The following is a 12,538-nucleotide window of genomic DNA, read 5'->3' as shown; positions in this document are numbered from 1 at the left end:
ATTGACTCGTAAGGTGCAGATCGGATTAACCAAATAATGGACGAAACGGGTACCCAACCCGCTCCTATTCCTATACAGATTTAGACCCTTTTTTGGATATATGAGAGACGGAAAGAAGCAGCTTTACTCTTCTCTGGGTAATCCTCTCCAATACAAAGCTGATGACAGTTACAGGCAATGATCCTCTGTTTTTTATTTTTAATTACTTAAATTTACAGTGATTATTTAGGAAAAAAAAAGTCTATTGTTACTGTATGGGGAGAAAAAAACTATTTCGCTAATGGGTCGTATTTCATCGATTATCCGTTTACAAGTACTTGTCCATTTCCGTCTTCGTCCCGTCTTCGTAGTATTCAATTCCGTCTTCGTCCCGAATATTCATTTCTCATTGACTGCTGAAGCAAGTAACATGATGTGGGTCCGTACAGGAAAAATAAAACCTTCTAAATTTTTAATGACATCGATTTGGACTAATCTCGGCTAAAAAAATGTATCTTATTTTTTTCTTGACACTACACAACACGACAGGTATAGGGAAAGGGATATGAGGATGGTCATTCCGACTCGGATGAACCGAGGCCGCATCCTACTCCGGAACATTGGTCCCATCCGTCGTGACCACCTTGGCCTTACCTGGCATCTTGATGACCGAGTTGTCTCTGCCATCCTGCGGTCACCTCGGGGCAGTGTTATGATCAACTACAACTGAGGTCCTGTCCAAGGATCGGACAACCGAACAGTAGTTGACGTGACCTCTGACACATTGTCCGCTGCCCTCTGTCCTTCCCTCCAAATTGTCCTCTACAAATAGCAGAATATTTCACTGAGAAATGGGATGAATCTTTGGTAACAAAAGCTTGCTCATTCGGTGGATATTTTATAAACGAGTACTTGCTGATATATGTGGCAAGTAAGCATTAGAAAATTATTGACTCGTAAGGTGCAGATCGGATTAACCAAATAATGGACGAAACGGGTACCCGACCCGCGCCCATTCCTATACAGATTTAGACCCTTTTTTGGATATATGAGAGAGGGAAAGAAGCAGCTTTACTCTTCTCCGGGTAACTCTCTCCAATACAAAGCTGATGACAGCTACAGGCAATGATCCTCTGTTTTTTTATTTTTAATTACTTAAATTTACAGTGATTATTTAGGAAAAAAAGGCCTATTGTTACTTTAAGGGGAGAAAAAAACTCTTTCGCTAATAGGTCCAATTTCATCGATTATTGTGCGGGAATGGACTGAAAATGTTTCGTCCTTTCTTTGATCAGTAAAGGAGCTTTACGTTTACAGGTACTTGTCCTTTTTCGTCTTCGTCCTGTCTTCATAATATTCAATTCCGTTTTCGTCCCGAATATTCATTTCTCATTGACTGCTGAAGCAAGTAACATGATGTGGGTCCGTACAGGAAAAATAAAACCCTCTAAATTTTTAATGACATCGATTTGGACTAATTTCGGCTAAAAAAATGTATCTTATTTTTTTCTTGACACTACACAACAAGACAGGTGTAGGGAAAGGGATATGAGGATGGTCATTCCGACTCGGATGAACCAAGGCCGCATCCTACTCCGGAACATTGGTCCCATCCGTCATGACCACCTCGGCCTTACCCGGCATCTTGATGACCGAGGTGTCTCTGCCATCCTGCGGTCACCTCGGGGCAGTGTTATGATCAACTACAACCGAGGTCCTGTCCAAGGACCTGACAACCGAACAGTAGTTGACGTGACCTCTGACACATTGTCCGCTGCCCTCTGTCCTTCCCTCCAAATTGTCCTCTACAAATAGCAGATTATTCCACTGAGAAAGGGGATGAATCTTTGGTAACAAAAGCTTGCTCATTCGGTGGATATTTTATAATCGAGTACTCGCTGATATACGGGGCAAGTAAGCATTAGAAAATGATTGACTCGTAAGGTGCAGATCGGATTAATCAAATAATGGACGAAACGGGTACCCAACCCGCTCCTATTCCTATACAGATTTAGACCCTTTTTTGGATATATGAGAGACGGAAAGAAGCAGCTTTACTCTTCTCCGGGTAATCCTCTCCAATACAAAGCTGATGACAGCTACAGGCAATGATCCTCTGTTTTTTATTTTTAATTACTTAAATTTACAGTGATTATTTAGGAAAAAAAAAGTCTATTGTTACTGTATGGGGAGAAAAAAACTATTTCGCTAATGGGTCGTATTTCATCGATTATCGTGCGGGAATGGACTGAAAATGCTTCGTCTTTTCTTTGATCAGTAAAGGAGCTTGACGTTTACAAGTACTTGTCCATTTCCGTCTTCGTCCCGTCTTCGTAGTATTCAATTCCGTCTTCGTCCCGAATATTCATTTCTCATTGACTGCTGAAGCAAGTAACATGATGTGGGTCTGTACAGGAAAAATAAAACCTTCTAAATTTTTAATGACATCGATTTGGACTAATCTCGGCTAAAAAAATGTATCTTATTTTTTTCTTGACACTACACAACACGACAGGTATAGAGAAAGGGATATGAGGATGGTCATTCCGACTCGGATGAACCGAGGCCGCATCCTACTCCGGAACATTGGTCCCATCCGTCGTGACCACCTCGGCCTTACCCGGCATCTTGATGACCGAGTTGTCTCTGCCATCCTGCGGTCACCTCAGGGCAGTGTTATGATCAACTACAACCGAGGTCCTGTCCAAGGATCGGACAACCGAACAGTAGTTGACGTGACCTCTGACACATTGTCCGCTGCCCTCTGTCCTTCCCTCCAAATTGTCCTCTACAAATAGCAGAATATTTCACTGAGAAATGGGATGAATCTTTGGTAACAAAAGCTTGCTCATTCGGTGGATATTTTATAAACGAGTACTTGCTGATATATGTGGCAAGTAAGCATTAGAAAATTATTGACTCGTAAGGTGCAGATCGGATTAACCAAATAATGGACGAAACGGGTACCCGACCCGCGCCCATTCCTATACAGATTTAGACCCTTTTTTGGATATATGAGAGAGGGAAAGAAGCAGCTTTACTCTTCTCCGGGTAACTCTCTCCAATACAAAGCTGATGACAGCTACAGGCAATGATCCTCTGTTTTTTTATTTTTAATTACTTAAATTTACAGTGATTATTTAGGAAAAAAAGGCCTATTGTTACTTTAAGGGGAGAAAAAAACTCTTTCGCTAATAGGTCCAATTTCATCGATTATTGTGCGGGAATGGACTGAAAATGTTTCGTCTTTTCTTTGATCAGTAAAGGAGCTTTACGTTTACAGGTACTTGTCCTTTTTCGTCTTCGTCCTGTCTTCATAATATTCAATTCCGTTTTCGTCCCGAATATTCATTTCTCATTGACTGCTGAAGCAAGTAACATGATGTGGGTCCGTACAGGAAAAATAAAACCCTCTAAATTTTTAATGACATCGATTTGGACTAATTTCGGCTAAAAAAATGTATCTTATTTTTTTCTTGACACTACACAACAAGACAGGTGTAGGGAAAGGGATATGAGGATGGTCATTCCGACTCGGATGAACCAAGGCCGCATCCTACTCCGGAACATTGGTCCCATCCGTCATGACCACCTCGGCCTTACCCGGCATCTTGATGACCGAGGTGTCTCTGCCATCCTGCGGTCACCTCGGGGCAGTGTTATGATCAACTACAACCGAGGTCCTGTCCAAGGACCTGACAACTGAACAGTAGTGGACGTGACCTCTGACACATTGTCCGCTGCCCTCTGTCCTTCCCTCCAAATTGTCCTCTATAAATAGCAGATTATTCCACTGAGAAAGGGGATGAATCTTTGGTAACAAAAGCTTGCTCATTCGGTGGATATTTTATAATCGAGTACTCGCTGATATACGGGGCAAGTAAGCATTAGAAAATGATTGACTCGTAAGGTGCAGATCGGATTAACCAAATAATGGACGAAACGGGTACCCAACCCGCTCCTATTCCTATACAGATTTAGACCCTTTTTTGGATATATGAGAGACGGAAAGAAGCAGCTTTACTCTTCTCCGGGTAATCCTCTCCAATACAAAGCTGATGACAGCTACAGGCAATGATCCTCTGTTTTTTATTTTTAATTACTTAAATTTACAGTGATTATTTAGGAAAAAAAAAGTCTATTGTTACTGTATGGGGAGAAAAAAACTATTTCGCTAATGGGTCGTATTTCATCGATTATCGTGCGGGAATGGACTGAAAATGCTTCGTCTTTTCTTTGATCAGTAAAGGAGCTTGACGTTTACAAGTACTTGTCCATTTCCGTCTTCGTCCCGTCTTCGTAGTATTCAATTCCGTGTTCGTCCCGAATATTCATTTCTCATTGACTGCTGAAGCAAGTAACATGATGTGGGTCCGTACAGGAAAAATAAAACCTTCTAAATTTTTAATGACATCGATTTGGACTAATCTCGGCTAAAAAAATGTATCTTATTTTTTTCTTGACACTACACAACACGACAGGTATAGGGAAAGGGATATGAGGATGGTCATTCCGACTCGGATGAACCGAGGCCGCATCCTACTCCGGAACATTGGTCCCATCCGTCGTGACCACCTCGGCCTTACCCGGCATCTTGATGACCGAGTTGTCTCTGCCATCCTGCGGTCACCTCGGGGCAGTGTTATGATCAACTACAACCGAGGTCCTGTCCAAGGATCGGACAACCGAACAGTAGTTGACGTGACCTCTGACACATTGTCCGCTGCCCTCTGTCCTTCCCTCCAAATTGTCCTCTACAAATAGCAGAATATTTCACTGAGAAATGGGATGAATCTTTGGTAACAAAAGCTTGCTCATTCGGTGGATATTTTATAAACGAGTACTTGCTGATATATGTGGCAAGTAAGCATTAGAAAATTATTGACTCGTAAGGTGCAGATCGGATTAACCAAATAATGGACGAAACGGGTACCCGACCCGCGCCCATTCCTATACAGATTTAGACCCTTTTTTGGATATATGAGAGAGGGAAAGAAGCAGCTTTACTCTTCTCCGGGTAACTCTCTCCAATACAAAGCTGATGACAGCTACAGGCAATGATCCTCTGTTTTTTTATTTTTAATTACTTAAATTTACAGTGATTATTTAGGAAAAAAAGGCCTATTGTTACTTTAAGGGGAGAAAAAAACTCTTTCGCTAATAGGTCCAATTTCATCGATTATTGTGCGGGAATGGACTGAAAATGTTTCGTCTTTTCTTTGATCAGTAAAGGAGCTTTACGTTTACAGGTACTTGTCCTTTTTCGTCTTCGTCCTGTCTTCATAATATTCAATTCCGTTTTCGTCCCGAATATTCATTTCTCATTGACTGCTGAAGCAAGTAACATGATGTGGGTCCGTACAGGAAAAATAAAACCCTCTAAATTTTTAATGACATCGATTTGGACTAATTTCGGCTAAAAAAATGTATCTTATTTTTTTCTTGACACTACACAACAAGACAGGTGTAGGGAAAGGGATATGAGGATGGTCATTCCGACTCGGATGAACCAAGGCCGCATCCTACTCCGGAACATTGGTCCCATCCGTCATGACCACCTCGGCCTTACCCGGCATCTTGATGACCGAGGTGTCTCTGCCATCCTGCGGTCACCTCGGGGCAGTGTTATGATCAACTACAACCGAGGTCCTGTCCAAGGACCTGACAACCGAACAGTAGTGGACGTGACCTCTGACACATTGTCCGCTGCCCTCTGTCCTTCCCTCCAAATTGTCCTCTATAAATAGCAGATTATTCCACTGAGAAAGGGGATGAATCTTTGGTAACAAAAGCTTGCTCATTCGGTGGATATTTTATAATCGAGTACTCGCTGATATACGGGGCAAGTAAGCATTAGAAAATGATTGACTCGTAAGGTGCAGATCGGATTAACCAAATAATGGACGAAACGGGTACCCAACCCGCTCCTATTCCTATACAGATTTAGACCCTTTTTTGGATATATGAGAGACGGAAAGAAGCAGCTTTACTCTTCTCCGGGTAATCCTCTCCAATACAAAGCTGATGACAGCTACAGGCAATGATCCTCTGTTTTTTATTTTTAATTACTTAAATTTACAGTGATTATTTAGGAAAAAAAAAGTCTATTGTTACTGTATGGGGAGAAAAAAACTATTTCGCTAATGGGTCGTATTTCATCGATTATCGTGCGGGAATGGACTGAAAATGCTTCGTCTTTTCTTTGATCAGTAAAGGAGCTTGACGTTTACAAGTACTTGTCCATTTCCGTCTTCGTCCCGTCTTCGTAGTATTCAATTCCGTCTTCGTCCCGAATATTCATTTCTCATTGACTGCTGAAGCAAGTAACATGATGTGGGTCCGTACAGGAAAAATAAAACCTTCTAAATTTTTAATGACATCGATTTGGACTAATCTCGGCTAAAAAAATGTATCTTATTTTTTTCTTGACACTACACAACACGACAGGTATAGGGAAAGGGATATGAGGATGGTCATTCCGACTCGGATGAACCGAGGCCGCATCCTACTCCGGAACATTGGTCCCATCCGTCGTGACCACCTCGGCCTTACCCGGCATCTTGATGACCGAGTTGTCTCTGCCATCCTGCGGTCACCTCGGGGCAGTGTTATGATCAACTACAACCGAGGTCCTGTCCAAGGATCGGACAACCGAACAGTAGTTGACGTGACCTCTGACACATTGTCCGCTGCCCTCTGTCCTTCCCTCCAAATTGTCCTCTACAAATAGCAGAATATTTCACTGAGAAATGGGATGAATCTTTGGTAACAAAAGCTTGCTCATTCGGTGGATATTTTATAAACGAGTACTTGCTGATATATGTGGCAAGTAAGCATTAGAAAATTATTGACTCGTAAGGTGCAGATCGGATTAACCAAATAATGGACGAAACGGGTACCCGACCCGCGCCCATTCCTATACAGATTTAGACCCTTTTTTGGATATATGAGAGAGGGAAAGAAGCAGCTTTACTCTTCTCCGGGTAACTCTCTCCAATACAAAGCTGATGACAGCTACAGGCAATGATCCTCTGTTTTTTTATTTTTAATTACTTAAATTTACAGTGATTATTTAGGAAAAAAAGGCCTATTGTTACTTTAAGGGGAGAAAAAAACTCTTTCGCTAATAGGTCCAATTTCATCGATTATTGTGCGGGAATGGACTGAAAATGTTTCGTCTTTTCTTTGATCAGTAAAGGAGCTTTACGTTTACAGGTACTTGTCCTTTTTCGTCTTCGTCCTGTCTTCATAATATTCAATTCCGTTTTCGTCCCGAATATTCATTTCTCATTGACTGCTGAAGCAAGTAACATGATGTGGGTCCGTACAGGAAAAATAAAACCCTCTAAATTTTTAATGACATCGATTTGGACTAATTTCGGCTAAAAAAATGTATCTTATTTTTTTCTTGACACTACACAACAAGACAGGTGTAGGGAAAGGGATATGAGGATGGTCATTCCGACTCGGATGAACCAAGGCCGCATCCTACTCCGGAACATTGGTCCCATCCGTCATGACCACCTCGGCCTTACCCGGCATCTTGATGACCGAGGTGTCTCTGCCATCCTGCGGTCACCTCGGGGCAGTGTTATGATCAACTACAACCGAGGTCCTGTCCAAGGACCTGACAACTGAACAGTAGTGGACGTGACCTCTGACACATTGTCCGCTGCCCTCTGTCCTTCCCTCCAAATTGTCCTCTATAAATAGCAGATTATTCCACTGAGAAAGGGGATGAATCTTTGGTAACAAAAGCTTGCTCATTCGGTGGATATTTTATAATCGAGTACTCGCTGATATACGGGGCAAGTAAGCATTAGAAAATGATTGACTCGTAAGGTGCAGATCGGATTAACCAAATAATGGACGAAACGGGTACCCAACCCGCTCCTATTCCTATACAGATTTAGACCCTTTTTTGGATATATGAGAGACGGAAAGAAGCAGCTTTACTCTTCTCCGGGTAATCCTCTCCAATACAAAGCTGATGACAGCTACAGGCAATGATCCTCTGTTTTTTATTTTTAATTACTTAAATTTACAGTGATTATTTAGGAAAAAAAAAGTCTATTGTTACTGTATGGGGAGAAAAAAACTATTTCGCTAATGGGTCGTATTTCATCGATTATCGTGCGGGAATGGACTGAAAATGCTTCGTCTTTTCTTTGATCAGTAAAGGAGCTTGACGTTTACAAGTACTTGTCCATTTCCGTCTTCGTCCCGTCTTCGTAGTATTCAATTCCGTCTTCGTCCCGAATATTCATTTCTCATTGACTGCTGAAGCAAGTAACATGATGTGGGTCCGTACAGGAAAAATAAAACCTTCTAAATTTTTAATGACATCGATTTGGACTAATCTCGGCTAAAAAAATGTATCTTATTTTTTTCTTGACACTACACAACACGACAGGTATAGGGAAAGGGATATGAGGATGGTCATTCCGACTCGGATGAACCGAGGCCGCATCCTACTCCGGAACATTGGTCCCATCCGTCGCGACCACCTCGGCCTTACCCGGCATCTTGATGACCGAGTTGTCTCTGCCATCCTGCGGTCACCTCGGGGCAGTGTTATGATCAACTACAACCGAGGTCCTGTCCAAGGATCGGACAACCGAACAGTAGTTGACGTGACCTCTGACACATTGTCCGCTGCCCTCTGTCCTTCCCTCCAAATTGTCCTCTACAAATAGCAGAATATTTCACTGAGAAATGGGATGAATCTTTGGTAACAAAAGCTTGCTCATTCGGTGGATATTTTATAAACGAGTACTTGCTGATATATGTGGCAAGTAAGCATTAGAAAATTATTGACTCGTAAGGTGCAGATCGGATTAACCAAATAATGGACGAAACGGGTACCCGACCCGCGCCCATTCCTATACAGATTTAGACCCTTTTTTGGATATATGAGAGAGGGAAAGAAGCAGCTTTACTCTTCTCCGGGTAACTCTCTCCAATACAAAGCTGATGACAGCTACAGGCAATGATCCTCTGTTTTTTTATTTTTAATTACTTAAATTTACAGTGATTATTTAGGAAAAAAAGGCCTATTGTTACTTTAAGGGGAGAAAAAAACTCTTTCGCTAATAGGTCCAATTTCATCGATTATTGTGCGGGAATGGACTGAAAATGTTTCGTCTTTTCTTTGATCAGTAAAGGAGCTTTACGTTTACAGGTACTTGTCCTTTTTCGTCTTCGTCCTGTCTTCATAATATTCAATTCCGTTTTCGTCCCGAATATTCATTTCTCATTGACTGCTGAAGCAAGTAACATGATGTGGGTCCGTACAGGAAAAATAAAACCCTCTAAATTTTTAATGACATCGATTTGGACTAATTTCGGCTAAAAAAATGTATCTTATTTTTTTCTTGACACTACACAACAAGACAGGTGTAGGGAAAGGGATATGAGGATGGTCATTCCGACTCGGATGAACCAAGGCCGCATCCTACTCCGGAACATTGGTCCCATCCGTCATGACCACCTCGGCCTTACCCGGCATCTTGATGACCGAGGTGTCTCTGCCATCCTGCGGTCACCTCGGGGCAGTGTTATGATCAACTACAACCGAGGTCCTGTCCAAGGACCTGACAACTGAACAGTAGTGGACGTGACCTCTGACACATTGTCCGCTGCCCTCTGTCCTTCCCTCCAAATTGTCCTCTATAAATAGCAGATTATTCCACTGAGAAAGGGGATGAATCTTTGGTAACAAAAGCTTGCTCATTCGGTGGATATTTTATAATCGAGTACTCGCTGATATACGGGGCAAGTAAGCATTAGAAAATGATTGACTCGTAAGGTGCAGATCGGATTAACCAAATAATGGACGAAACGGGTACCCAACCCGCTCCTATTCCTATACAGATTTAGACCCTTTTTTGGATATATGAGAGACGGAAAGAAGCAGCTTTACTCTTCTCCGGGTAATCCTCTCCAATACAAAGCTGATGACAGCTACAGGCAATGATCCTCTGTTTTTTATTTTTAATTACTTAAATTTACAGTGATTATTTAGGAAAAAAAAAGTCTATTGTTACTGTATGGGGAGAAAAAAACTATTTCGCTAATGGGTCGTATTTCATCGATTATCGTGCGGGAATGGACTGAAAATGCTTCGTCTTTTCTTTGATCAGTAAAGGAGCTTGACGTTTACAAGTACTTGTCCATTTCCGTCTTCGTCCCGTCTTCGTAGTATTCAATTCCGTCTTCGTCCCGAATATTCATTTCTCATTGACTGCTGAAGCAAGTAACATGATGTGGGTCCGTACAGGAAAAATAAAACCTTCTAAATTTTTAATGACATCGATTTGGACTAATCTCGGCTAAAAAAATGTATCTTATTTTTTTCTTGACACTACACAACACGACAGGTATAGGGAAAGGGATATGAGGATGGTCATTCCGACTCGGATGAACCGAGGCCGCATCCTACTCCGGAACATTGGTCCCATCCGTCGTGACCACCTCGGCCTTACCCGGCATCTTGATGACCGAGTTGTCTCTGCCATCCTGCGGTCACCTCGGGGCAGTGTTATGATCAACTACAACCGAGGTCCTGTCCAAGGATCGGACAACCGAACAGTAGTTGACGTGACCTCTGACACATTGTCCGCTGCCCTCTGTCCTTCCCTCCAAATTGTCCTCTACAAATAGCAGAATATTTCACTGAGAAATGGGATGAATCTTTGGTAACAAAAGCTTGCTCATTCGGTGGATATTTTATAAACGAGTACTTGCTGATATATGTGGCAAGTAAGCATTAGAAAATTATTGACTCGTAAGGTGCAGATCGGATTAACCAAATAATGGACGAAACGGGTACCCGACCCGCGCCCATTCCTATACAGATTTAGACCCTTTTTTGGATATATGAGAGAGGGAAAGAAGCAGCTTTACTCTTCTCCGGGTAACTCTCTCCAATACAAAGCTGATGACAGCTACAGGCAATGATCCTCTGTTTTTTTATTTTTAATTACTTAAATTTACAGTGATTATTTAGGAAAAAAAGGCCTATTGTTACTTTAAGGGGAGAAAAAAACTCTTTCGCTAATAGGTCCAATTTCATCGATTATTGTGCGGGAATGGACTGAAAATGTTTCGTCTTTTCTTTGATCAGTAAAGGAGCTTTACGTTTACAGGTACTTGTCCTTTTTCGTCTTCGTCCTGTCTTCATAATATTCAATTCCGTTTTCGTCCCGAATATTCATTTCTCATTGACTGCTGAAGCAAGTTAATGACATCGATTTGGACTAATCTCGGCTAAAAAAATGTATCTTATTTTTTTCTTGACACTACACAACACGACAGGTATAGGGAAAGGGATATGAGGATGGTCATTCCGACTCGGATGAACCGAGGCCGCATCCTACTCCGGAACATTGGTCCCATCCGTCGCGACCACCTCGGCCTTACCCGGCATCTTGATGACCGAGTTGTCTCTGCCATCCTGCGGTCACCTCGGGGCAGTGTTATGATCAACTACAACCGAGGTCCTGTCCAAGGATCGGACAACCGAACAGTAGTTGACGTGACCTCTGACACATTGTCCGCTGCCCTCTGTCCTTCCCTCCAAATTGTCCTCTACAAATAGCAGAATATTTCACTGAGAAATGGGATGAATCTTTGGTAACAAAAGCTTGCTCATTCGGTGGATATTTTATAAACGAGTACTTGCTGATATATGTGGCAAGTAAGCATTAGAAAATTATTGACTCGTAAGGTGCAGATCGGATTAACCAAATAATGGACGAAACGGGTACCCGACCCGCGCCCATTCCTATACAGATTTAGACCCTTTTTTGGATATATGAGAGAGGGAAAGAAGCAGCTTTACTCTTCTCCGGGTAACTCTCTCCAATACAAAGCTGATGACAGCTACAGGCAATGATCCTCTGTTTTTTTATTTTTAATTACTTAAATTTACAGTGATTATTTAGGAAAAAAAACCCTATTGTTACTTTAAGGGGAGAAAAAAACTCTTTCGCTAATAGGTCCAATTTCATCGATTATTGTGCGGGAATGGACTGAAAATGTTTCGTCTTTTCTTTGATCAGTAAAGGAGCTTTACGTTTACAGGTACTTGTCCTTTTTCGTCTTCGTCCTGTCTTCATAATATTCAATTCCGTTTTCGTCCCGAATATTCATTTCTCATTGACTGCTGAAGCAAGTAACATGATGTGGGTCCGTACAGGAAAAATAAAACCCTCTAAATTTTTAATGACATCGATTTGGACTAATTTCGGCTAAAAAAATGTATCTTATTTTTTTCTTGACACTACACAACAAGACAGGTGTAGGGAAAGGGATATGAGGATGGTCATTCCGACTCGGATGAACCAAGGCCGCATCCTACTCCGGAACATTGGTCCCATCCGTCATGACCACCTCGGCCTTACCCGGCATCTTGATGACCGAGGTGTCTCTGCCATCCTGCGGTCACCTCGGGGCAGTGTTATGATCAACTACAACCGAGGTCCTGTCCAAGGACCTGACAACTGAACAGTAGTGGACGTGACCTCTGACACATTGTCCGCTGCCCTCTGTCCTTCCC

The sequence above is a fragment of the Coffea arabica genome, chromosome 6e (genome assembly GCF_036785885.1).
Source record: "Coffea arabica cultivar ET-39 chromosome 6e, Coffea Arabica ET-39 HiFi, whole genome shotgun sequence".
Taxonomy (NCBI): Eukaryota; Viridiplantae; Streptophyta; class Magnoliopsida; order Gentianales; family Rubiaceae; genus Coffea; species Coffea arabica.
This window is presented reverse-complemented; position numbering follows the sequence as displayed.